Source organism: Cinclus cinclus, chromosome 27, assembly GCF_963662255.1.
Source record: "Cinclus cinclus chromosome 27, bCinCin1.1, whole genome shotgun sequence".
Lineage (NCBI taxonomy): Eukaryota > Metazoa > Chordata > Aves > Passeriformes > Cinclidae > Cinclus > Cinclus cinclus.
This window is the reverse complement of record NC_085072.1, coordinates 807,300-833,187: the sequence shown is the minus strand read 5'-3', so window position 1 is coordinate 833,187 and position 25,888 is coordinate 807,300.

Below are 25,888 nucleotides of genomic sequence, written 5' to 3'. Positions count from 1 at the left end.
TTGCCTCCAAAAATTCCAGAATGACGAGGATTTCTCCCAGACCAAAGCTGCCCCCTCCTCCAAACCTGGCTGCCATCGGAGGCCCAAACGCGCCCCACAAAATGACACCTGCATTGAGGGTTCTTGAGTTTGGCTTCCTGGGGAAAAGTGCCTCCTTTCGGAGTCAACTTGCCTGCGGCCCATGCAGGGCTTTTGCCTACAAAAATTCCAGAAGGACGAGGATTTCTCCCAGACCAAAGCTGCCCCCTCCTCCAAACCTGGCTGCCATCGGAGGCCCAAACGCGCCCTACAAAATGACATCTGCATTGTGGGCTCTTGAGTTTGGCTTCTTGGGGAAAAGTGCCTCCTTTCAAAGCCAACTTCCCTAACTTGCCTGCGGCCCATGCGGGGCTTTTGCCTACAAAAATTCTATAAGGACGAGGATTTCTCCCAGACCAAAGCTGCCCCCTCCTCCAAACCTGGCTGCCATCGGAGGCCCAAACGCGCCCCACAAAATGACACCTGCATTGAGGGTTCTTGAGTTTGGCTTCTTGGGGAAAAGTGCCTCCTTTCGGAGTCAACTTGCCTGCGGCCCATGCAGGGCTTTTGACTACAAAAATTCCATAAGGACGAGGATTTCTCCCAGACCAAAGCTGCCCCCTCCTCCAAACCTGGCTGTCATCGGAGGCCCAAACGCGCCCTACAAAATGACATCTGCCAAGTGGGCTCTTGAGTTTGGCTTCTTGGGTGGAAGTACCTCCTTTCAAAGCCAACTTTCCTGCGGCCCGTCCTGGGCTTTTGACTACAAAAATTCCATAAGGACGAGGATTTCTCCCAGACCAAAGCTGCCCCCTCCTCCAAACCTGGCTGCCATCGGAGGCCCAAACGCGCCCTACAAAATGACATCTGCCAAGTGGGCTCTTGAGTTTGGCTTCTTGGGGAAAAGTGCCTCCTTTCAAAGCCAACTTGCCTAACTAGCCCGCGGCCCGTGCTGGGCTTTAGACGACAAAAATTCCATAAGGACGAGGATTTCTCCCAGACCAAAGCTGCCCCCTCCTCCAAACCTGGCTGCCATCGGAGGACCAAACGCGCCCCACAAAATGACACCTGCATTGAGGGTTCTTGAGTTTGGCTTCCTGGGGAAAAGTGCCTCCTTTCGGAGTCAACTTGCCTGCGGCCCATGCAGGGCTTTTGCCTACAAAAATTCCAGAAGGACGAGGATTTCTCCCAGACCAAAGCTGCCCCCTCCTCCAAACCTGGCTGCCATCGGAGGCCCAAACGCGCCCTACAAAATGACACCTGCCAAGTGGGCTCTTGAGTTTGGCTTCTTGGGTGGAAGTGCCTCCTTTCAAAGCCAACTTGCCTGCGGCCCGACCTGGGCTTTTGCCTACAAAAATTCCATAAGGACGAGGATTCCTCCCAGACCAAAGCTGCCCCCTCCTCCAAACCTGGCTGCCATCGGAGCCCCAAACGCGCCCTACAAAATGACATCTGCCAAGTGGGCTCTTGAGTTTGGCTTTCTGGGGAAAAGTGCCTCCTTTCGGAGTCAACTTGCCTGCGGCCCATGAAGGGCTTTTGCCTACAAAAATTCCATAAGGACGAGGATTTCTCCCAGACCAAAGCTGCCCCCTCCTCCAAACCTGGCTGCCATCGGATGCCCAAACGTGCCCTACAAAATGACATCTGCCAAGTGGGCTCTTGAGTTTGGCTTCTTGGGTGGAAGTACCTCCTTTCAAAGCCAACTTGCCTGCGGCCCGTCCTGGGCTTTTGCCTACAAAAATTCCATAAGGACGAGGATTTCTCCCAGACCAAAGCTGCCCCCTCCTCCAAACCTGGCTGCCATCGGAGGCCCAAACGCGCCCTACAAAATGACTTCTGCCAAGTGGGCTCTTGAGTTTGGCTTCTTGCGGAAAAGTGCCTCCTTTCAAAGCCAACTTGCCTAACTAGCCTGCGGCCCGTGCTGGGCTTTAGACTACAAAAATTCCATAAGGACGAGGATTTCTCCCAGACCAAAGCTGCCCCCTCCTCCAAACCTGGCTGCCATCAGAGGCCCAAACGCGCCCTACAAAATGACATCTGCCAAGTGGGCTCTTGAGTTTGGCTTCTTGGGGAAAAGTGACTCCTTTCGGAGCCAACCTGCCTAACTTGCCTGCGGCCCATCCTGGGCTTTTGCCTCCAAAAATTCCAGAATGACGAGGATTTCTCCCAGACCAAAGCTGCCCCCTCCTCCAAACCTGGCTGCCATCGGAGGCCCAAACGCGCCCCACAAAATGACACCTGCATTGAGGGTTCTTGAGTTTGGCTTCCTGGGGAAAAGTGCCTCCTTTCGGAGTCAACTTGCCTGCGGCCCATGCAGGGCTTTTGCCTACAAAAATTCCAGAAGGACGAGGATTTCTCCCAGACCAAAGCTGCCCCCTCCTCCAAACCTGGCTGCCATCGGAGGCCCAAACGTGCCCTACAAAATGACACCTGCCAAGTGGGCTCTTGAGTTTGGCTTCTTGGGTGGAAGTGCCTCCTTTCAAAGCCAACTTGCCTGCGGCCCGTCCTGGGCTTTTGCCTACAAAAATTCCATAAGGACGAGGATTTCTCCCAGACCAAAGCTGCCCCCTCCTCCAAACCTGGCTGCCATCGGAGGCCCAAACGCGCCCTACAAAATGACACCTGCCAAGTGGGATCTTGAGTTTGGCTTCTTGGGTGGAAGTGCCTCCTTTCAAAGCCAACTTGCCTGCGGCCCGACCTGGGCTTTTGCCTACAAAAATTCCATAAGGACGAGGATTCCTCCCAGACCAAAGCTGCCCCCTCCTCCAAACCTGGCTGCCATCGGAGCCCCAAACGCGCCCTACAAAATGACATCTGCCAAGTGGGCTCTTGAGTTTGGCTTTCTGGGGAAAAGTGCCTCCTTTCGGAGTCAACTTGCCTGCGGCCCATGAAGGGCTTTTGCCTACAAAAATTCCAGAATGACGAGGATTTCTCCCAGACCAAAGCTGCCCCCTCCTCCAAACCTGGCTGCCATCGGATGCCCAAACGTGCCCTACAAAATGACATCTGCCAAGTGGGCTCTTGAGTTTGGCTTCTTGGGTGGAAGTACCTCCTTTCAAAGCCAACTTGCCTGCGGCCCGTCCTGGGCTTTTGCCTACAAAAATTCCATAAGGACGAGGATTTCTCCCAGACCAAAGCTGCCCCCTCCTCCAAACCTGGCTGCCATCGGAGGCCCAAACGCGCCCTACAAAATGACTTCTGCCAAGTGGGCTCTTGAGTTTGGCTTCTTGCGGAAAAGTGCCTCCTTTCAAAGCCAACTTGCCTAACTAGCCTGCGGCCCGTGCTGGGCTTTAGACTACAAAAATTCCAGAAGGACGAGGATTTCTCCCAGACCAAAGCTGCCCCCTCCTCCAAACCTGGCTGCCATCAGAGGCCCAAACGCGCCCTACAAAATGACATCTGCCAAGTGGGCTCTTGAGTTTGGCTTCTTGGGGAAAAGTGCCTCCTTTCGGAGCCAACCTGCCTAACTTGCCTGCGGCCCGTCCTGGGCTTTTGCCTCCAAAAATTCCAGAATGACGAGGATTTCTCCCAGACCAAAGCTGCCCCCTCCTCCAAACCTGGCTGCCATCGGAGGCCCAAACGCGCCCCACAAAATGACACCTGCATTGAGGGTTCTTGAGTTTGGCTTCCTGGGGAAAAGTGCCTCCTTTCGGAGTCAACTTGCCTGCGGCCCATGCAGGGCTTTTGCCTCCAAAAATTCCAGAATGACGAGGATTTCTCCCAGACCAAAGCTGCCCCCTCCTCCAAACCTGGCTGCCATCGGAGGCCCAAACGCGCCCCACAAAATGACACCTGCATTGAGGGTTCTTGAGTTTGGCTTCCTGGGGAAAAGTGCCTCCTTTCGGAGTCAACTTGCCTGCGGCCCATGCAGGGCTTTTGCCTACAAAAATTCCAGAAGGACGAGGATTTCTCCCAGACCAAAGCTGCCCCCTCCTCCAAACCTGGCTGCCATCGGAGGCCCAAACGCGCCCTACAAAATGACATCTGCATTGTGGGCTCTTGAGTTTGGCTTCTTGGGGAAAAGTGCCTCCTTTCAAAGCCAACTTCCCTAACTTGCCTGCGGCCCATGCAGGGCTTTTGCCTACAAAAATTCCAGAAGGACGAGGATTTCTCCCAGACCAAAGCTGCCCCCTCCTCCAAACCTGGCTGCCATCGGAGGCCCAAACGTGCCCTACAAAATGACACCTGCCAAGTGGGCTCTTGAGTTTGGCTTCTTGGGTGGAAGTGCCTCCTTTCAAAGCCAACTTGCCTGCGGCCCGTCCTGGGCTTTTGCCTACAAAAATTCCATAAGGACGAGGATTTCTCCCAGACCAAAGCTGCCCCCTCCTCCAAACCTGGCTGCCATCGGAGGCCCAAACGCGCCCTACAAAATGACACCTGCCAAGTGGGCTCTTGAGTTTGGCTTCTTGGGTGGAAGTGCCTCCTTTCAAAGCCAACTTGCCTGCGGCCCGACCTGGGCTTTTGCCTACAAAAATTCCATAAGGACGAGGATTCCTCCCAGACCAAAGCTGCCCCCTCCTCCAAACCTGGCTGCCATCGGAGCCCCAAACGCGCCCTACAAAATGACATCTGCAAAGTGGGCTCTTGAGTTTGGCTTTCTGGGGAAAAGTGCCTCCTTTCGGAGTCAACTTGCCTGCGGCCCATGAAGGGCTTTTGCCTACAAAAATTCCATAAGGACGAGGATTTCTCCCAGACCAAAGCTGCCCCCTCCTCCAAACCTGGCTGCCATCGGATGCCCAAACGTGCCCTACAAAATGACATCTGCCAAGTGGGCTCTTGAGTTTGGCTTCTTGGGTGGAAGTACCTCCTTTCAAAGCCAACTTGCCTGCGGCCCGTGCTGGGCTTTAGACTACAAAAATTCCATAAGGACGAGGATTTCTCCCAGACCAAAGCTGCCCCCTCCTCCAAACCTGGCTGCCATCGGAGGCCCAAACGCGCCCTACAAAATGACTTCTGCCAAGTGGGCTCTTGAGTTTGGCTTCTTGGGTGGAAGTGCCTCCTTTCAAAGCCAACTTGCCTAACTAGCCTGCGGCCCGTGCTGGGCTTTAGACTACAAAAATTCCATAAGGACGAGGATTTCTCCCAGACCAAAGCTGCCCCCTCCTCCAAACCTGGCTGCCATCGGAGGCCCAAACGCGCCCTACAAAATGACATCTGCCAAGTGGGCTCTTGAGTTTGGCTTCTTGCGGAAAAGTGCCTCCTTTCAAAGCCAACTTGCCTAACTAGCCTGCGGCCCGTGCTGGGCATTAGACTACAAAAATTCCATAAGGACGAGGATTTCTCCCAGACCAAAGCTGCCCCCTCCTCCAAACCTGGCTGCCATCAGAGGCCCAAACGCGCCCTACAAAATGACATCTGCCAAGTGGGCTCTTGAGTTTGGCTTCTTGGGGAAAAGTGCCTCCTTTCGGAGCCAACTTGCCTAACTTGCCTGCGGCCCGTCCTGGGCTTTTGCCTCCAAAAATTCCAGAATGACGAGGATTTCTCCCAGACCAAAGCTGCCCCCTCCTCCAAACCTGGCTGCCATCGGAGGCCCAAACGCGCCCCACAAAATGACACCTGCATTGAGGGTTCTTGAGTTTGGCTTCCTGGGGAAAAGTGCCTCCTTTCGGAGTCAACTTGCCTGCGGCCCATGCAGGGCTTTTGCCTACAAAAATTCCAGAAGGACGAGGATTTCTCCCAGACCAAAGCTGCCCCCTCCTCCAAACCTGGCTGCCATCGGAGGCCCAAACGCGCCCTACAAAATGACATCTGCATTGTGGGCTCTTGAGTTTGGCTTCTTGGGGAAAAGTGCCTCCTTTCAAAGACAACTTGCCTAACTTGCCTGCGGCCCATGCGGGGCTTTTGCCTACAAAAATTCTATAAGGACGAGGATTTCTCCCAGACCAAAGCTGCCCCCTCCTCCAAACCTGGCTGCCATCGGAGGCCCAAACGCGCCCCACAAAATGACACCTGCATTGAGGGTTCTTGAGTTTGGCTTCTTGGGGAAAAGTGCCTCCTTTCGGAGTCAACTTGCCTGCGGCCCATGCAGGGCTTTTGACTACAAAAATTCCATAAGGACGAGGATTTCTCCCAGACCAAAGCTGCCCCCTCCTCCAAACCTGGCTGTCATCGGAGGCCCAAACGCGCCCTACAAAATGACATCTGCCAAGTGGGCTCTTGAGTTTGGCTTCTTGGGTGGAAGTACCTCCTTTCAAAGCCAACTTTCCTGCGGCCCGTCCTGGGCTTTTGACTACAAAAATTCCATAAGGACGAGGATTTCTCCCAGACCAAAGCTGCCCCCTCCTCCAAACCTGGCTGCCATCGGAGGCCCAAACGCGCCCTACAAAATGACATCTGCCAAGTGGGCTCTTGAGTTTGGCTTCTTGGGGAAAAGTGCCTCCTTTCAAAGCCAACTTGCCTAACTAGCCCGCGGCCCGTGCTGGGCTTTAGACGACAAAAATTCCATAAGGACGAGGATTTCTCCCAGACCAAAGCTGCCCCCTCCTCCAAACCTGGCTGCCATCGGAGGACCAAACGCGCCCCACAAAATGACACCTGCATTGAGGGTTCTTGAGTTTGGCTTCCTGGGGAAAAGTGCCTCCTTTCGGAGTCAACTTGCCTGCGGCCCATGCAGGGCTTTTGCCTACAAAAATTCCATAAGGACGAGGATTTCTCCCAGACCAAAGCTGCCCCCTCCTCCAAACCTGGCTGCCATCGGAGGCCCAAACGCGCCCTACAAAATGACACCTGCCAAGTGGGCTCTTGAGTTTGGCTTCTTGGGTGGAAGTGCCTCCTTTCAAAGCCAACTTGCCTGCGGCCCGACCTGGGCTTTTGCCTACAAAAATTCCATAAGGACGAGGATTCCTCCCAGACCAAAGCTGCCCCCTCCTCCAAACCTGGCTGCCATCGGAGCCCCAAACGCGCCCTACAAAATGACATCTGCCAAGTGGGCTCTTGAGTTTGGCTTTCTGGGGAAAAGTGCCTCCTTTCGGAGTCAACTTGCCTGCGGCCCATGAAGGGCTTTTGCCTACAAAAATTCCATAAGGACGAGGATTTCTCCCAGACCAAAGCTGCCCCCTCCTCCAAACCTGGCTGCCATCGGATGCCCAAACGTGCCCTACAAAATGACATCTGCCAAGTGGGCTCTTGAGTTTGGCTTCTTGGGTGGAAGTACCTCCTTTCAAAGCCAACTTGCCTGCGGCCCGTCCTGGGCTTTTGCCTACAAAAATTCCATAAGGACGAGGATTTCTCCCAGACCAAAGCTGCCCCCTCCTCCAAACCTGGCTGCCATCGGAGGCCCAAACGCGCCCTACAAAATGACTTCTGCCAAGTGGGCTCTTGAGTTTGGCTTCTTGCGGAAAAGTGCCTCCTTTCAAAGCCAACTTGCCTAACTAGCCTGCGGCCCGTGCTGGGCTTTAGACTACAAAAATTCCATAAGGACGAGGATTTCTCCCAGACCAAAGCTGCCCCCTCCTCCAAACCTAGCTGCCATCAGAGGCCCAAACGCGCCCTACAAAATGACATCTGCCAAGTGGGCTCTTGAGTTTGGCTTCTTGGGGAAAAGTGACTCCTTTCGGAGCCAACCTGCCTAACTTGCCTGCGGCCCGTCCTGGGCTTTTGCCTCCAAAAATTCCAGAATGACGAGGATTTCTCCCAGACCAAAGCTGCCCCCTCCTCCAAACCTGGCTGCCATCGGAGGCCCAAACGCGCCCCACAAAATGACACCTGCATTGAGGGTTCTTGAGTTTGGCTTCCTGGGGAAAAGTGCCTCCTTTCGGAGTCAACTTGCCTGCGGCCCATGCAGGGCTTTTGCCTACAAAAATTCCAGAAGGACGAGGATTTCTCCCAGACCAAAGCTGCCCCCTCCTCCAAACCTGGCTGCCATCGGAGGCCCAAACGTGCCCTACAAAATGACACCTGCCAAGTGGGCTCTTGAGTTTGGCTTCTTGGGTGGAAGTGCCTCCTTTCAAAGCCAACTTGCCTGCGGCCCGTCCTGGGCTTTTGCCTACAAAAATTCCATAAGGACGAGGATTTCTCCCAGACCAAAGCTGCCCCCTCCTCCAAACCTGGCTGCCATCGGAGGCCCAAACGCGCCCTACAAAATGACACCTGCCAAGTGGGCTCTTGAGTTTGGCTTCTTGGGTGGAAGTGCCTCCTTTCAAAGCCAACTTGCCTGCGGCCCGTCCTGGGCTTTTGCCTACAAAAATTCCATAAGGACGAGGATTCCTCCCAGACCAAAGCTGCCCCCTCCTCCAAACCTGGCTGCCATCGGAGCCCCAAACGCGCCCTACAAAATGACATCTGCCAAGTGGGCTCTTGAGTTTGGCTTTCTGGGGAAAAGTGCCTCCTTTCGGAGTCAACTTGCCTGCGGCCCATGAAGGGCTTTTGCCTACAAAAATTCCATAAGGACGAGGATTTCTCCCAGACCAAAGCTGCCCCCTCCTCCAAACCTGGCTGCCATCGGATGCCCAAACGTGCCCTACAAAATGACATCTGCCAAGTGGGCTCTTGAGTTTGGCTTCTTGGGTGGAAGTACCTCCTTTCAAAGCCAACTTGCCTGCGGCCCGTCCTGGGCTTTTGCCTACAAAAATTCCATAAGGACGAGGATTTCTCCCAGACCAAAGCTGCCCCCTCCTCCAAACCTGGCTGCCATCGGAGGCCCAAACGCGCCCTACAAAATGACTTCTGCCAAGTGGGCTCTTGAGTTTGGCTTCTTGCGGAAAAGTGCCTCCTTTCAAAGCCAACTTGCCTAACTAGCCTGCGGCCCGTGCTGGGCTTTAGACTACAAAAATTCCAGAAGGACGAGGATTTCTCCCAGACCAAAGCTGCCCCCTCCTCCAAACCTGGCTGCCATCAGAGGCCCAAACGCGCCCTACAAAATGACATCTGCCAAGTGGGCTCTTGAGTTTGGCTTCTTGGGGAAAAGTGACTCCTTTCGGAGCCAACCTGCCTAACTTGCCTGCGGCCCGTCCTGGGCTTTTGCCTCCAAAAATTCCAGAATGACGAGGATTTCTCCCAGACCAAAGCTGCCCCCTCCTCCAAACCTGGCTGCCATCGGAGGCCCAAACGCGCCCCACAAAATGACACCTGCATTGAGGGTTCTTGAGTTTGGCTTCCTGGGGAAAAGTGCCTCCTTTCGGAGTCAACTTGCCTGCGGCCCATGCAGGGCTTTTGCCTACAAAAATTCCAGAAGGACGAGGATTTCTCCCAGACCAAAGCTGCCCCCTCCTCCAAACCTGGCTGCCATCGGAGGCCCAAACGTGCCCTACAAAATGACACCTGCCAAGTGGGCTCTTGAGTTTGGCTTCTTGGGTGGAAGTGCCTCCTTTCAAAGCCAACTTGCCTGCGGCCCATGCAGGGCTTTTGCCTACAAAAATTCCAGAAGGACGAGGATTTCTCCCAGACCAAAGCTGCCCCCTCCTCCAAACCTGGCTGCCATCGGAGGCCCAAACGCGCCCTACAAAATGACATCTGCATTGTGGGTTCTTGAGTTTGGCTTCTTGGGGAAAAGTGACTCCTTTCAAAACCAACTTGCCTGCGTCCCGTCCCGGGCTTTTGCCTCCAAAAATTCCATAAGGACGAGGATTTCTCCCAGACCGAAGCTGCCCCCTCCTCCAAACCTGGCTGCCATCGGATGCCCAAACGCGCCCTACAAAATGACATCTGCCAAGTGGGCTCTTGAGTTTGGCTTTCTGGGGAAAAGTGCCTCCTTTCGGAGTCAACTTGCCTGCGGCCCATGAAGGGCTTTTGCCTACAAAAATTCCATAAGGACGAGGATTTCTCCCAGACCAAAGCTGCCCCCTCCTCCAAACCTGGCTGCCATCGGAGGCCCAAACGTGCCCTACAAAATGACATCTGCCAAGTCGGCTCTTGAGTTTGGCTTCTTGGGTGGAAGTACCTCCTTTCAAAGCCAACTTGCCTGCGGCCCGTCCTGGGCTTTTGCCTACAAAAATTCCATAAGGACGAGGATTTCTCCCAGACCAAAGCTGCCCCCTCCTCCAAACCTGGCTGCCATTGGAGGCCCAAACGCGCCCTACAAAATGACATCTGCCAAGTGGGCTCTTGAGTTTGGCTTCTTGGGGAAAAGTGCCTCATTTCGGAGCCAACTTGCCTAACTTGCCTGCGGCCCGTCCTCGGCTTTTGCCTACAAAAATTCCATAAGGACGAGGATTTCTCCCAGACCAAAGCTGCCCCCTCCTCCAAACCTGGCTGCCATTGGAGGCCCAAACGCGCCCTACAAAATGACATCTGCCAAGTGGGCTCTTGAGTTTGGCATCTTGGGTGGAAGTACCTCCTTTCAAAGCCAAGTTGCCTGCGGCCCGTCCTGGGCTTTTGCCTACAAAAATTCCATAAGGACGAGGATTTCTCCCAGACCAAAGCTGCCCCCTCCTCCAAACCTGGCTGCCATCGGAGGCCCAAATGCGCCCCACAAAATGACATCTGCATTGAGGGTTCTTGAGTTTGGCTTCTTGGGGAAAAGTGCCTCCTTTCGGAGCCAACTTGCCTAACTTACCTGCGGCCCGTCCTGGGCTTTTGCTACAAAAATTCCATAAGGACGAGGATTTCTCCCAGACCAAAGCTGCCCCCTCCTCCAAACCTGGCTGCCATCGGAGGCCCAAACGCGCCCTACAAAATGACATCTGCATTGTGGGTTCTTGAGTTTGGCTTCTTGGGGAAAAGTGCCTCCTTTCAAAGCCAACTTGCCTAACTTGCCTGCGGCCCATGCGGGGCTTTTGCCTACAAAAATTCCATAAGGACGAGGATTCCTCCCAGACCAAAGCTGCCCCCTCCTCCAAACCTGGCTGCCATCGGAGCCCCAAACGCGCCCTACAAAATGACATCTGCCAAGTGGGCTCTTGAGTTTGGCTTTCTGGGGAAAAGTGCCTCCTTTCGGAGTCAACTTGCCTGCGGCCCATGAAGGGCTTTTGCCTACAAAAATTCCATAAGGACGAGGATTTCTCCCAGACCAAAGCTGCCCCCTCCTCCAAACCTGGCTGCCATCGGATGCCCAAACGTGCCCTACAAAATGACATCTGCCAAGTGGGCTCTTGAGTTTGGCTTCTTGGGTGGAAGTACCTCCTTTCAAAGCCAACTTGCCTGCGGCCCGTCCTGGGCTTTTGCCTACAAAAATTCCATAAGGACGAGGATTTCTCCCAGACCAAAGCTGCCCCCTCCTCCAAACCTGGCTGCCATCGGAGGCCCAAACGCGCCCTACAAAATGACTTCTGCCAAGTGGGCTCTTGAGTTTGGCTTCTTGGGGGAAAGTGCCTCCTTTCAAAGCCAACTTGCCTAACTTGCCTGCGGCCCGTGCTGGGCTTTAGACTACAAAAATTCCATAAGGACGAGGATTTCTCCCAGACCAAAGCTGCCCCCTCCTCCAAACCTGGCTGCCATCAGAGGCCCAAACGCGCCCTACAAAATGACATCTGCCAAGTGGGCTCTTGAGTTTGGCTTCTTGGGGAAAAGTGCCTCCTTTCGGAGCCAACTTGCCTAACTTGCCTGCGGCCCATGCGGGGTTTTTGCCTCCAAAAATTCCAGAATGACGAGGATTTCTCCCAGACCAAAGCTGCCCCCTCCTCCAAACCTGGCTGCCATCGGAGGCCCAAACGCGCCCCACAAAATGACACCTGCATTGAGGGTTCTTGAGTTTGGCTTCCTGGGGAAAAGTGCCTCCTTTCGGAGTCAACTTGCCTGCGGCCCATGCAGGGCTTTTGCCTACAAAAATTCCAGAAGGACGAGGATTTCTCCCAGACCAAAGCTGCCCCCTCCTCCAAACCTGGCTGCCATCGGAGGCCCAAACGCGCCCTACAAAATGACATCTGCATTGTGGGCTCTTGAGTTTGGCTTCTTGGGGAAAAGTGCCTCCTTTCAAAGCCAACTTCCCTAACTTGCCTGCGGCCCATGCGGGGCTTTTGCCTACAAAAATTCTATAAGGACGAGGATTTCTCCCAGACCAAAGCTGCCCCCTCCTCCAAACCTGGCTGCCATCGGAGGCCCAAACGCGCCCCACAAAATGACACCTGCATTGAGGGTTCTTGAGTTTGGCTTCTTGGGGAAAAGTGCCTCCTTTCGGAGTCAACTTGCCTGCGGCCCATGCAGGGCTTTTGACTACAAAAATTCCATAAGGACGAGGATTTCTCCCAGACCAAAGCTGCCCCCTCCTCCAAACCTGGCTGTCATCGGAGGCCCAAACGCGCCCTACAAAATGACATCTGCCAAGTGGGCTCTTGAGTTTGGCTTCTTGGGTGGAAGTACCTCCTTTCAAAGCCAACTTTCCTGCGGCCCGTCCTGGGCTTTTGACTACAAAAATTCCATAAGGACGAGGATTTCTCCCAGACCAAAGCTGCCCCCTCCTCCAAACCTGGCTGCCATCGGAGGCCCAAACGCGCCCTACAAAATGACATCTGCCAAGTGGGCTCTTGAGTTTGGCTTCTTGGGGAAAAGTGCCTCCTTTCAAAGCCAACTTGCCTAACTAGCCCGCGGCCCGTGCTGGGCTTTAGACGACAAAAATTCCATAAGGACGAGGATTTCTCCCAGACCAAAGCTGCCCCCTCCTCCAAACCTGGCTGCCATCGGAGGACCAAACGCGCCCCACAAAATGACACCTGCATTGAGGGTTCTTGAGTTTGGCTTCCTGGGGAAAAGTGCCTCCTTTCGGAGTCAACTTGCCTGCGGCCCATGCAGGGCTTTTGCCTACAAAAATTCCAGAAGGACGAGGATTTCTCCCAGACCAAAGCTGCCCCCTCCTCCAAACCTGGCTGCCATCGGAGGCCCAAACGCGCCCTACAAAATGACACCTGCCAAGTGGGCTCTTGAGTTTGGCTTCTTGGGTGGAAGTGCCTCCTTTCAAAGCCAACTTGCCTGCGGCCCGACCTGGGCTTTTGCCTACAAAAATTCCATAAGGACGAGGATTCCTCCCAGACCAAAGCTGCCCCCTCCTCCAAACCTGGCTGCCATCGGAGCCCCAAACGCGCCCTACAAAATGACATCTGCCAAGTGGGCTCTTGAGTTTGGCTTTCTGGGGAAAAGTGCCTCCTTTCGGAGTCAACTTGCCTGCGGCCCATGAAGGGCTTTTGCCTACAAAAATTCCATAAGGACGAGGATTTCTCCCAGACCAAAGCTGCCCCCTCCTCCAAACCTGGCTGCCATCGGATGCCCAAACGTGCCCTACAAAATGACATCTGCCAAGTGGGCTCTTGAGTTTGGCTTCTTGGGTGGAAGTACCTCCTTTCAAAGCCAACTTGCCTGCGGCCCGTCCTGGGCTTTTGCCTACAAAAATTCCATAAGGACGAGGATTTCTCCCAGACCAAAGCTGCCCCCTCCTCCAAACCTGGCTGCCATCGGAGGCCCAAACGCGCCCTACAAAATGACTTCTGCCAAGTGGGCTCTTGAGTTTGGCTTCTTGCGGAAAAGTGCCTCCTTTCAAAGCCAACTTGCCTAACTAGCCTGCGGCCCGTGCTGGGCTTTAGACTACAAAAATTCCATAAGGACGAGGATTTCTCCCAGACCAAAGCTGCCCCCTCCTCCAAACCTGGCTGCCATCAGAGGCCCAAACGCGCCCTACAAAATGACATCTGCCAAGTGGGCTCTTGAGTTTGGCTTCTTGGGGAAAAGTGACTCCTTTCGGAGCCAACCTGCCTAACTTGCCTGCGGCCCGTCCTGGGCTTTTGCCTCCAAAAATTCCAGAATGACGAGGATTTCTCCCAGACCAAAGCTGCCCCCTCCTCCAAACCTGGCTGCCATCGGAGGCCCAAACGCGCCCCACAAAATGACACCTGCATTGAGGGTTCTTGAGTTTGGCTTCCTGGGGAAAAGTGCCTCCTTTGGGAGTCAACTTGCCTGCGGCCCATGCAGGGCTTTTGCCTACAAAAATTCCAGAAGGACGAGGATTTCTCCCAGACCAAAGCTGCCCCCTCCTCCAAACCTGGCTGCCATCGGAGGCCCAAACGTGCCCTACAAAATGACACCTGCCAAGTGGGCTCTTGAGTTTGGCTTCTTGGGTGGAAGTGCCTCCTTTCAAAGCCAACTTGCCTGCGGCCCGTCCTGGGCTTTTGCCTACAAAAATTCCATAAGGACGAGGATTTCTCCCAGACCAAAGCTGCCCCCTCCTCCAAACCTGGCTGCCATCGGAGGCCCAAACGCGCCCTACAAAATGACACCTGCCAAGTGGGATCTTGAGTTTGGCTTCTTGGGTGGAAGTGCCTCCTTTCAAAGCCAACTTGCCTGCGGCCCGACCTGGGCTTTTGCCTACAAAAATTCCATAAGGACGAGGATTCCTCCCAGACCAAAGCTGCCCCCTCCTCCAAACCTGGCTGCCATCGGAGCCCCAAACGCGCCCTACAAAATGACATCTGCCAAGTGGGCTCTTGAGTTTGGCTTTCTGGGGAAAAGTGCCTCCTTTCGGAGTCAACTTGCCTGCGGCCCATGAAGGGCTTTTGCCTACAAAAATTCCAGAATGACGAGGATTTCTCCCAGACCAAAGCTGCCCCCTCCTCCAAACCTGGCTGCCATCGGATGCCCAAACGTGCCCTACAAAATGACATCTGCCAAGTGGGCTCTTGAGTTTGGCTTCTTGGGTGGAAGTACCTCCTTTCAAAGCCAACTTGCCTGCGGCCCGTCCTGGGCTTTTGCCTACAAAAATTCCATAAGGACGAGGATTTCTCCCAGACCAAAGCTGCCCCCTCCTCCAAACCTGGCTGCCATCGGAGGCCCAAACGCGCCCTACAAAATGACTTCTGCCAAGTGGGCTCTTGAGTTTGGCTTCTTGCGGAAAAGTGCCTCCTTTCAAAGCCAACTTGCCTAACTAGCCTGCGGCCCGTGCTGGGCTTTAGACTACAAAAATTCCAGAAGGACGAGGATTTCTCCCAGACCAAAGCTGCCCCCTCCTCCAAACCTGGCTGCCATCAGAGGCCCAAACGCGCCCTACAAAATGACATCTGCCAAGTGGGCTCTTGAGTTTGGCTTCTTGGGGAAAAGTGCCTCCTTTCGGAGCCAACCTGCCTAACTTGCCTGCGGCCCGTCCTGGGCTTTTGCCTCCAAAAATTCCAGAATGACGAGGATTTCTCCCAGACCAAAGCTGCCCCCTCCTCCAAACCTGGCTGCCATCGGAGGCCCAAACGCGCCCCACAAAATGACACCTGCATTGAGGGTTCTTGAGTTTGGCTTCCTGGGGAAAAGTGCCTCCTTTCGGAGTCAACTTGCCTGCGGCCCATGCAGGGCTTTTGCCTCCAAAAATTCCAGAATGACGAGGATTTCTCCCAGACCAAAGCTGCCCCCTCCTCCAAACCTGGCTGCCATCGGAGGCCCAAACGCGCCCCACAAAATGACACCTGCATTGAGGGTTCTTGAGTTTGGCTTCCTGGGGAAAAGTGCCTCCTTTCGGAGTCAACTTGCCTGCGGCCCATGCAGGGCTTTTGCCTACAAAAATTCCAGAAGGACGAGGATTTCTCCCAGACCAAAGCTGCCCCCTCCTCCAAACCTGGCTGCCATCGGAGGCCCAAACGCGCCCTACAAAATGACATCTGCATTGTGGGCTCTTGAGTTTGGCTTCTTGGGGAAAAGTGCCTCCTTTCAAAGCCAACTTCCCTAACTTGCCTGCGGCCCATGCAGGGCTTTTGCCTACAAAAATTCCAGAAGGACGAGGATTTCTCCCAGACCAAAGCTGCCCCCTCCTCCAAACCTGGCTGCCATCGGAGGCCCAAACGTGCCCTACAAAATGACACCTGCCAAGTGGGCTCTTGAGTTTGGCTTCTTGGGTGGAAGTGCCTCCTTTCAAAGCCAACTTGCCTGCGGCCCGTCCTGGGCTTTTGCCTACAAAAATTCCATAAGGACGAGGATTTCTCCCAGACCAAAGCTGCCCCCTCCTCCAAACCTGGCTGCCATCGGAGGCCCAAACGCGCCCTACAAAATGACACCTGCCAAGTGGGCTCTTGAGTTTGGCTTCTTGGGTGGAAGTGCCTCCTTTCAAAGCCAACTTGCCTGCGGCCCGACCTGGGCTTTTGCCTACAAAAATTCCATAAGGACGAGGATTCCTCCCAGACCAAAGCTGCCCCCTCCTCCAAACCTGGCTGCCATCGGAGCCCCAAACGCGCCCTACAAAATGACATCTGCAAAGTGGGCTCTTGAGTTTGGCTTTCTGGGGAAAAGTGCCTCCTTTCGGAGTCAACTTGCCTGCGGCCCATGAAGGGCTTTTGCCTACAAAAATTCCATAAGGACGAGGATTTCTCCCAGACCAAAGCTGCCCCCTCCTCCAAACCTGGCTGCCATCGGATGCCCAAACGTGCCCTACAAAATGACATCTGCCAAGTGGGCTCTTGAGTTTGGCTTCTTGGGTGGAAGTACCTCCTTTCAAAGCCAACTTGCCTGCGGCCCGTGCTGGGCTTTAGACTACAAAAATTCCATAAGGACGAGGATTTCTCCCAGACCAAAGCTGCCCCCTCCTCCAAACCTGGCTGCCATCGGAGGCCCAAACGCGCCCTACAAAATGACTTCTGCCAAGTGGGCTCTTGAGTTTGGCTTCTTGGGTGGAAGTGCCTCCTTTCAAAGCCAACTTGCCTAACTAGCCTGCGGCCCGTGCTGGGCTTTAGACTACAAAAATTCCATAAGGACGAGGATTTCTCCCAGACCAAAGCTGCCCCCTCCTCCAAACCTGGCTGCCATCGGAGGCCCAAACGCGCCCTACAAAATGACATCTGCCAAGTGGGCTCTTGAGTTTGGCTTCTTGCGGAAAAGTGCCTCCTTTCAAAGCCAACTTGCCTAACTAGCCTGCGGCCCGTGCTGGGCATTAGACTACAAAAATTCCATAAGGACGAGGATTTCTCCCAGACCAAAGCTGCCCCCTCCTCCAAACCTGGCTGCCATCAGAGGCCCAAACGCGCCCTACAAAATGACATCTGCCAAGTGGGCTCTTGAGTTTGGCTTCTTGGGGAAAAGTGCCTCCTTTCGGAGCCAACTTGCCTAACTTGCCTGCGGCCCGTCCTGGGCTTTTGCCTCCAAAAATTCCAGAATGACGAGGATTTCTCCCAGACCAAAGCTGCCCCCTCCTCCAAACCTGGCTGCCATCGGAGGCCCAAACGCGCCCCACAAAATGACACCTGCATTGAGGGTTCTTGAGTTTGGCTTCCTGGGGAAAAGTGCCTCCTTTCGGAGTCAACTTGCCTGCGGCCCATGCAGGGCTTTTGCCTACAAAAATTCCAGAAGGACGAGGATTTCTCCCAGACCAAAGCTGCCCCCTCCTCCAAACCTGGCTGCCATCGGAGGCCCAAACGCGCCCTACAAAATGACATCTGCATTGTGGGCTCTTGAGTTTGGCTTCTTGGGGAAAAGTGCCTCCTTTCAAAGACAACTTGCCTAACTTGCCTGCGGCCCATGCGGGGCTTTTGCCTACAAAAATTCTATAAGGACGAGGATTTCTCCCAGACCAAAGCTGCCCCCTCCTCCAAACCTGGCTGCCATCGGAGGCCCAAACGCGCCCCACAAAATGACACCTGCATTGAGGGTTCTTGAGTTTGGCTTCTTGGGGAAAAGTGCCTCCTTTCGGAGTCAACTTGCCTGCGGCCCATGCAGGGCTTTTGACTACAAAAATTCCATAAGGACGAGGATTTCTCCCAGACCAAAGCTGCCCCCTCCTCCAAACCTGGCTGTCATCGGAGGCCCAAACGCGCCCTACAAAATGACATCTGCCAAGTGGGCTCTTGAGTTTGGCTTCTTGGGTGGAAGTACCTCCTTTCAAAGCCAACTTTCCTGCGGCCCGTCCTGGGCTTTTGACTACAAAAATTCCATAAGGACGAGGATTTCTCCCAGACCAAAGCTGCCCCCTCCTCCAAACCTGGCTGCCATCGGAGGCCCAAACGCGCCCTACAAAATGACATCTGCCAAGTGGGCTCTTGAGTTTGGCTTCTTGGGGAAAAGTGCCTCCTTTCAAAGCCAACTTGCCTAACTAGCCCGCGGCCCGTGCTGGGCTTTAGACGACAAAAATTCCATAAGGACGAGGATTTCTCCCAGACCAAAGCTGCCCCCTCCTCCAAACCTGGCTGCCATCGGAGGACCAAACGCGCCCCACAAAATGACACCTGCATTGAGGGTTCTTGAGTTTGGCTTCCTGGGGAAAAGTGCCTCCTTTCGGAGTCAACTTGCCTGCGGCCCATGCAGGGCTTTTGCCTACAAAAATTCCATAAGGACGAGGATTTCTCCCAGACCAAAGCTGCCCCCTCCTCCAAACCTGGCTGCCATCGGAGGCCCAAACGCGCCCTACAAAATGACACCTGCCAAGTGGGCTCTTGAGTTTGGCTTCTTGGGTGGAAGTGCCTCCTTTCAAAGCCAACTTGCCTGCGGCCCGACCTGGGCTTTTGCCTACAAAAATTCCATAAGGACGAGGATTCCTCCCAGACCAAAGCTGCCCCCTCCTCCAAACCTGGCTGCCATCGGAGCCCCAAACGCGCCCTACAAAATGACATCTGCCAAGTGGGCTCTTGAGTTTGGCTTTCTGGGGAAAAGTGCCTCCTTTCGGAGTCAACTTGCCTGCGGCCCATGAAGGGCTTTTGCCTACAAAAATTCCATAAGGACGAGGATTTCTCCCAGACCAAAGCTGCCCCCTCCTCCAAACCTGGCTGCCATCGGATGCCCAAACGTGCCCTACAAAATGACATCTGCCAAGTGGGCTCTTGAGTTTGGCTTCTTGGGTGGAAGTACCTCCTTTCAAAGCCAACTTGCCTGCGGCCCGTCCTGGGCTTTTGCCTACAAAAATTCCATAAGGACGAGGATTTCTCCCAGACCAAAGCTGCCCCCTCCTCCAAACCTGGCTGCCATCGGAGGCCCAAACGCGCCCTACAAAATGACTTCTGCCAAGTGGGCTCTTGAGTTTGGCTTCTTGCGGAAAAGTGCCTCCTTTCAAAGCCAACTTGCCTAACTAGCCTGCGGCCCGTGCTGGGCTTTAGACTACAAAAATTCCATAAGGACGAGGATTTCTCCCAGACCAAAGCTGCCCCCTCCTCCAAACCTAGCTGCCATCAGAGGCCCAAACGCGCCCTACAAAATGACATCTGCCAAGTGGGCTCTAGAGTTTGGCTTCTTGGGGAAAAGTGACTCCTTTCGGAGCCAACCTGCCTAACTTGCCTGCGGCCCGTCCTGGGCTTTTGCCTCCAAAAATTCCAGAATGACGAGGATTTCTCCCAGACCAAAGCTGCCCCCTCCTCCAAACCTGGCTGCCATCGGAGGCCCAAACGCGCCCCACAAAATGACACCTGCATTGAGGGTTCTTGAGTTTGGCTTCCTGGGGAAAAGTGCCTCCTTTCGGAGTCAACTTGCCTGCGGCCCATGCAGGGCTTTTGCCTACAAAAATTCCAGAAGGACGAGGATTTCTCCCAGACCAAAGCTGCCCCCTCCTCCAAACCTGGCTGCCATCGGAGGCCCAAACGTGCCCTACAAAATGACACCTGCCAAGTGGGCTCTTGAGTTTGGCTTCTTGGGTGGAAGTGCCTCCTTTCAAAGCCAACTTGCCTGCGGCCCGTCCTGGGCTTTTGCCTACAAAAATTCCATAAGGACGAGGATTTCTCCCAGACCAAAGCTGCCCCCTCCTCCAAACCTGGCTGCCATCGGAGGCCCAAACGCGCCCTACAAAATGACACCTGCCAAGTGGGCTCTTGAGTTTGGCTTCTTGGGTGGAAGTGCCTCCTTTCAAAGCCAACTTGCCTGCGGCCCGTCCTGGGCTTTTGCCTACAAAAATTCCATAAGGACGAGGATTCCTCCCAGACCAAAGCTGCCCCCTCCTCCAAACCTGGCTGCCATCGGAGCCCCAAACGCGCCCTACAAAATGACATCTGCCAAGTGGGCTCTTGAGTTTGGCTTTCTGGGGAAAAGTGCCTCCTTTCGGAGTCAACTTGCCTGCGGCCCATGAAGGGCTTTTGCCTACAAAAATTCCATAAGGACGAGGATTTCTCCCAGACCAAAGCTGCCCCCTCCTCCAAACCTGGCTGCCATCGGATGCCCAAACGTGCCCTACAAAATGACATCTGCCAAGTCGGCTCTTGAGTTTGGCTTCTTGGGTGGAAGTACCTCCTTTCAAAGCCAACTTGCCTGCGGCCCGTCCTGGGCTTTTGCCTACAAAAATTCCATAAGGACGAGGATTTCTCCCAGACCAAAGCTGCCCCCTCCTCCAAACCTGGCTGCCATCGGAGGCCCAAACGCGCCCTACAAAATGACTTCTGCCAAGTGGGCTCTTGAGTTTGGCTTCTTGCGGAAAAGTGCCTCCTTTCAAAGCCAACTTGCCTAACTAGCCTGCGGCCCGTGCTGGGCTTTAGACTACAAAAATTCCAGAAGGACGAGGATTTCTCCCAGACCAAAGCTGCCCCCTCCTCCAAACCTGGCTGCCATCAGAGGCCCAAACGCGCCCTACAAAATGACATCTGCCAAGTGGGCTCTTGAGTTTGGCTTCTTGGGGAAAAGTGACTCCTTTCGGAGCCAACCTGCCTAACTTGCCTGCGGCCCGTCCTGGGCTTTTGCCTCCAAAAATTCCAGAATGACGAGGATTTCTCCCAGACCAAAGCTGCCCCCTCCTCCAAACCTGGCTGCCATCGGAGGCCCAAACGCGCCCCACAAAATGACACCTGCATTGAGGGTTCTTGAGTTTGGCTTCCTGGGGAAAAGTGCCTCCTTTCGGAGTCAACTTGCCTGCGGCCCATGCAGGGCTTTTGCCTACAAAAATTCCAGAAGGACGAGGATTTCTCCCAGACCAAAGCTGCCCCCTCCTCCAAACCTGGCTGCCATCGGAGGCCCAAACGTGCCCTACAAAATGACACCTGCCAAGTGGGCTCTTGAGTTTGGCTTCTTGGGTGGAAGTGCCTCCTTTCAAAGCCAACTTGCCTGCGGCCCATGCAGGGCTTTTGCCTACAAAAATTCCAGAAGGACGAGGATTTCTCCCAGACCAAAGCTGCCCCCTCCTCCAAACCTGGCTGCCATCGGAGGCCCAAACGTGCCCTACAAAATGACACCTGCCAAGTGGGCTCTTGAGTTTGGCTTCTTGGGTGGAAGTGCCTCCTTTCAAAGCCAACTTGCCTGCGGCCCGTCCTGGGCTTTTGCCTACAAAAATTCCATAAGGACGAGGATTTCTCCCAGACCAAAGCTGCCCCCTCCTCCAAACCTGGCTGCCATCAGAGGCCCAAACGCGCCCTACAAAATGACATCTGCCAAGTGGGCTCTTGAGTTTGGCTTCTTGGGGAAAAGTGACTCCTTTCGGAGCCAACCTGCCTAACTTGCCTGCGGCCCGTCCTGGGCTTTTGCCTCCAAAAATTCCAGAATGACGAGGATTTCTCCCAGACCAAAGCTGCCCCCTCCTCCAAACCTGGCTGCCATCGGAGGCCCAAACGCGCCCCACAAAATGACACCTGCATTGAGGGTTCTTGAGTTTGGCTTCCTGGGGAAAAGTGCCTCCTTTCGGAGTCAACTTGCCTGCGGCCCATGCAGGGCTTTTGCCTACAAAAATTCCATAAGGACGAGGATTTCTCCCAGACCAAAGCTGCCCCCTCCTCCAAACCTGGCTGCCATCGGAGGCCCAAACGTGCCCTACAAAATGACACCTGCCAAGTGGGATCTTGAGTTTGGCTTCTTGGGTGGAAGTGCCTCCTTTCAAAGCCAACTTGCCTGCGGCCCGTCCTGGGCTTTTGCCTACAAAAATTCCATAAGGACGAGGATTTCTCCCAGACCAAAGCTGCCCCCTCCTCCAAACCTGGCTGCCATCGGAGGCCCAAACGTGCCCTACAAAATGACACCTGCCAAGTGGGATCTTGAGTTTGGCTTCTTGGGTGGAAGTGCCTCCTTTCAAAGCCAACTTGCCTGCGGCCCGACCTGGGCTTTTGCCTACAAAAATTCCATAAGGACGAGGATTCCTCCCAGACCAAAGCTGCCCCCTCCTCCAAACCTGGCTGCCATCGGAGCCCCAAACGCGCCCTACAAAATGACATCTGCAAAGTGGGCTCTTGAGTTTGGCTTTCTGGGGAAAAGTGCCTCCTTTCGGAGTCAACTTGCCTGCGGCCCATGAAGGGCTTTTGCCTACAAAAATTCCATAAGGACGAGGATTTCTCCCAGACCAAAGCTGCCCCCTCCTCCAAACCTGGCTGCCATCGGATGCCCAAACGTGCCCTACAAAATGACATCTGCCAAGTGGGCTCTTGAGTTTGGCTTCTTGGGTGGAAGTACCTCCTTTCAAAGCCAACTTGCCTGCGGCCCGTGCTGGGCTTTAGACTACAAAAATTCCATAAGGACGAGGATTTCTCCCAGACCAAAGCTGCCCCCTCCTCCAAACCTGGCTGCCATCAGAGGCCCAAACGCGCCCTACAAAATGACATCTGCCAAGTGGGCTCTTGAGTTTGGCTTCTTGGGGAAAAGTGCCTCCTTTCGGAGCCAACTTGCCTAACTTGCCTGCGGCCCGTCCTGGGCTTTTGCCTCCAAAAATTCCAGAATGACGAGGATTTCTCCCAGACCAAAGCTGCCCCCTCCTCCAAACCTGGCTGCCATCGGAGGCCCAAACGCGCCCCACAAAATGACACCTGCATTGAGGGTTCTTGAGTTTGGCTTCCTGGGGAAAAGTGCCTCCTTTCGGAGTCAACTTGCCTGCGGCCCATGCAGGGCTTTTGCCTACAAAAATTCCAGAAGGACGAGGATTTCTCCCAGACCAAAGCTGCCCCCTCCTCCAAACCTGGCTGCCATCGGAGGCCCAAACGTGCCCTACAAAATGACACCTGCCAAGTGGGCTCTTGAGTTTGGCTTCTTGGGTGGAAGTGCCTCCTTTCAAAGCCAACTTGCCTGCGGCCCGTCCTGGGCTTTTGCCTACAAAAATTCCATAAGGACGAGGATTTCTCCCAGACCAAAGCTGCCCCCTCCTCCAAACCTGGCTGCCATCAGAGGCCCAAACGCGCCCTACAAAATGACATCTGCCAAGTGGGCTCTTGAGTTTGGCTTCTTGGGGAAAAGTGCCTCCTTTCGGAGCCAACCTGCCTAACTTGCCTGCGGCCCGTCCTGGGCTTTTGCCTCCAAAAATTCCAGAATGACGAGGATTTCTCCCAGACCAAAGCTGCCCCCTCCTCCAAACCTGGCTGCCATCGGAGGCCCAAACGCGCCCCACAAAATGACACCTGCATTGAGGGTTCTTGAGTTTGGCTTCCTGGGGAAAAGTGCCTCCTTTCGGAGTCAACTTGCCTGCGGCCCATGCAGGGCTTTTGCCTACAAAAATTCCAGAAGGACGAGGATTTCTCCCAGACCAAAGCTGCCCCCTCCTCCAAACCTGGCTGCCATCGGAGGCCCAAACGTGCCCTACAAAATGACACCTGCCAAGTGGGCTCTTGAGTTTGGCTTCTTGGGTGGAAGTGCCTCCTTTCAAAGCCAACTTGCCTGCGGCCCGTCCTGGGCTTTTGCCTACAAAAATTCCATAAGGACGAGGATTTCTCCCAGACCAAAGCTGCCCCCTCCTCCAAACCTGGCTGCCATCGGAGGCCCAAACGCGCCCTACAAAATGACACCTGCCAAGTGGGCTCTTGAGTTTGGCTTCTTGGGTGGAAGTGCCTCCTTTCAAAGCCAACTTGCCTGCGGCCCGACCTGGGCTTTTGCCTACAAAAATTCCATAAGGACGAGGATTCCTCCCAGACCAAAGCTGCCCCCTCCTCCAAACCTGGCTGCCATCGGAGCCCCAAACGCGCCCTACAAAATGACATCTGCAAAGTGGGCTCTTGAGTTTGGCTTTCTGGGGAAAAGTGCCTCCTTTCGGAGTCAACTTGCCTGCGGCCCATGAAGGGCTTTTGCCTACAAAAATTCCATAAGGACGAGGATTTCTCCCAGACCAAAGCTGCCCCCTCCTCCAAACCTGGCTGCCATCGGATGCCCAAACGTGCCCTACAAAATGACATCTGCCAAGTGGGCTCTTGAGTTTGGCTTCTTGGGTGGAAGTACCTCCTTTCAAAGCCAACTTGCCTGCGGCCCGTGCTGGGCTTTAGACTACAAAAATTCCATAAGGACGAGGATTTCTCCCAGACCAAAGCTGCCCCCTCCTCCAAACCTGGCTGCCATCGGAGGCCCAAACGCGCCCTACAAAATGACTTCTGCCAAGTGGGCTCTTGAGTTTGGCTTCTTGGGGGAAAGTGCCTCCTTTCAAAGCCAACTTGCCTAACTAGCCTGCGGCCCGTGCTGGGCTTTAGACTACAAAAATTCCATAAGGACGAGGATTTCTCCCAGACCAAAGCTGCCCCCTCCTCCAAACCTGGCTGCCATCAGAGGCCCAAACGCGCCCTACAAAATGACATCTGCCAAGTGGGCTCTTGAGTTTGGCTTCTTGGGGAAAAGTGCCTCCTTTCGGAGCCAACTTGCCTAACTTGCCTGCGGCCCGTCCTGGGCTTTTGCCTCCAAAAATTCCAGAATGACGAGGATTTCTCCCAGACCAAAGCTGCCCCCTCCTCCAAACCTGGCTGCCATCGGAGGCCCAAACGCGCCCCACAAAATGACACCTGCATTGAGGGTTCTTGAGTTTGGCTTCCTGGGGAAAAGTGCCTCCTTTCGGAGTCAACTTGCCTGCGGCCCATGCAGGGCTTTTGCCTACAAAAGTTCCAGAAGGACGAGGATTTCTCCCAGACCAAAGCTGCCCCCTCCTCCAAACCTGGCTGCCATCGGAGGCCCAAACGTGCCCTACAAAATGACACCTGCCAAGTGGGCTCTTGAGTTTGGCTTCTTGGGTGGAAGTGCCTCCTTTCAAAGCCAACTTGCCTGCGGCCCGTCCTGGGCTTTTGCCTACAAAAATTCCATAAGGACGAGGATTTCTCCCAGACCAAAGCTGCCCCCTCCTCCAAACCTGGCTGCCATCGGATGCCCAAACGTGCCCTACAAAATGACACCTGCCAAGTGGGCTCTTGAGTTTGGCTTCCTGGGGAAAAGTGCCTCCTTTCGGAGTCAACTTGCCTGCGGCCCATGCAGGGCTTTTGCCGACAAAAATTCCATAAGGACGGGGATTTCTCCCAGACCAAAGCTGCCCCCTCCTCCAAACCTGGCTGCCATCGGAGGCCCAAACGCGCCCTACAAAATGACACCTGCCAAGTGGGCTCTTGAGTTTGGCTTCTTGGGGAAAAGTGCCTCCTTTCGGAGCCAACTTGCCTAACTTGCCTGCGGCCCGTCCTGGGCTTTTGCCTCCAAAAATTCCAGAAGGACGAGGATTTCTCCCAGGCCAAAGCTGCCCCCTCCTCCAAACCTGGCTGCCATCGGAGGCCCAAACGTGCCCTACAAAATGACACCTGCCAAGTGGGCTCTTGAGTTTGGCTTCCTGGGGAAAAGTGCCTCCTTTCGGAGTCAACTTGCCTGCGGCCCATGCAGGGCTTTTGCCGACAAAAATTCCATAAGGACGGGGATTTCTCCCAGACCAAAGCTGCCCCCTCCTCCAAACCTGGCTGCCATCGGAGGCCCAAACGCGCCCTACAAAATGACACCTGCCAAGTGGGCTCTTGAGTTTGGCTTCTTGGGGGAAAGTGCCTCCTTTCAAAGCCAACTTGCCTGCGGCCCGTCCTGGGCTTTTGAGTACAAAAATTCCATAAGGACGAGGATTTCTCCCAGACCAAAGCTGCCCCCTCCTCCAAACCTGGCTGCCATCAGAGGCCCAAACGCGCCCAACAAAAGGACATCTGCATTGTGGGTTCTTGAGTTTGGCTTCTTGGGGAAAAGTGCCTCCTTTCAAAGCCAACTTGCCTAACTTGCCTGCGGCCCGTCCTGGGCTTTTGCCTACAAAAATTCCATAAGGACGAGGATTTCTCCCAGACCAAAGCTGCCCCCTCCTCCAAACCTGGCTGCCATCGGAGGCCCAAACGCGCCCTACAAAATGACATCTGCATTGTGGGTTCTTGAGTTTGGCTTCTTGGGGAAAAGT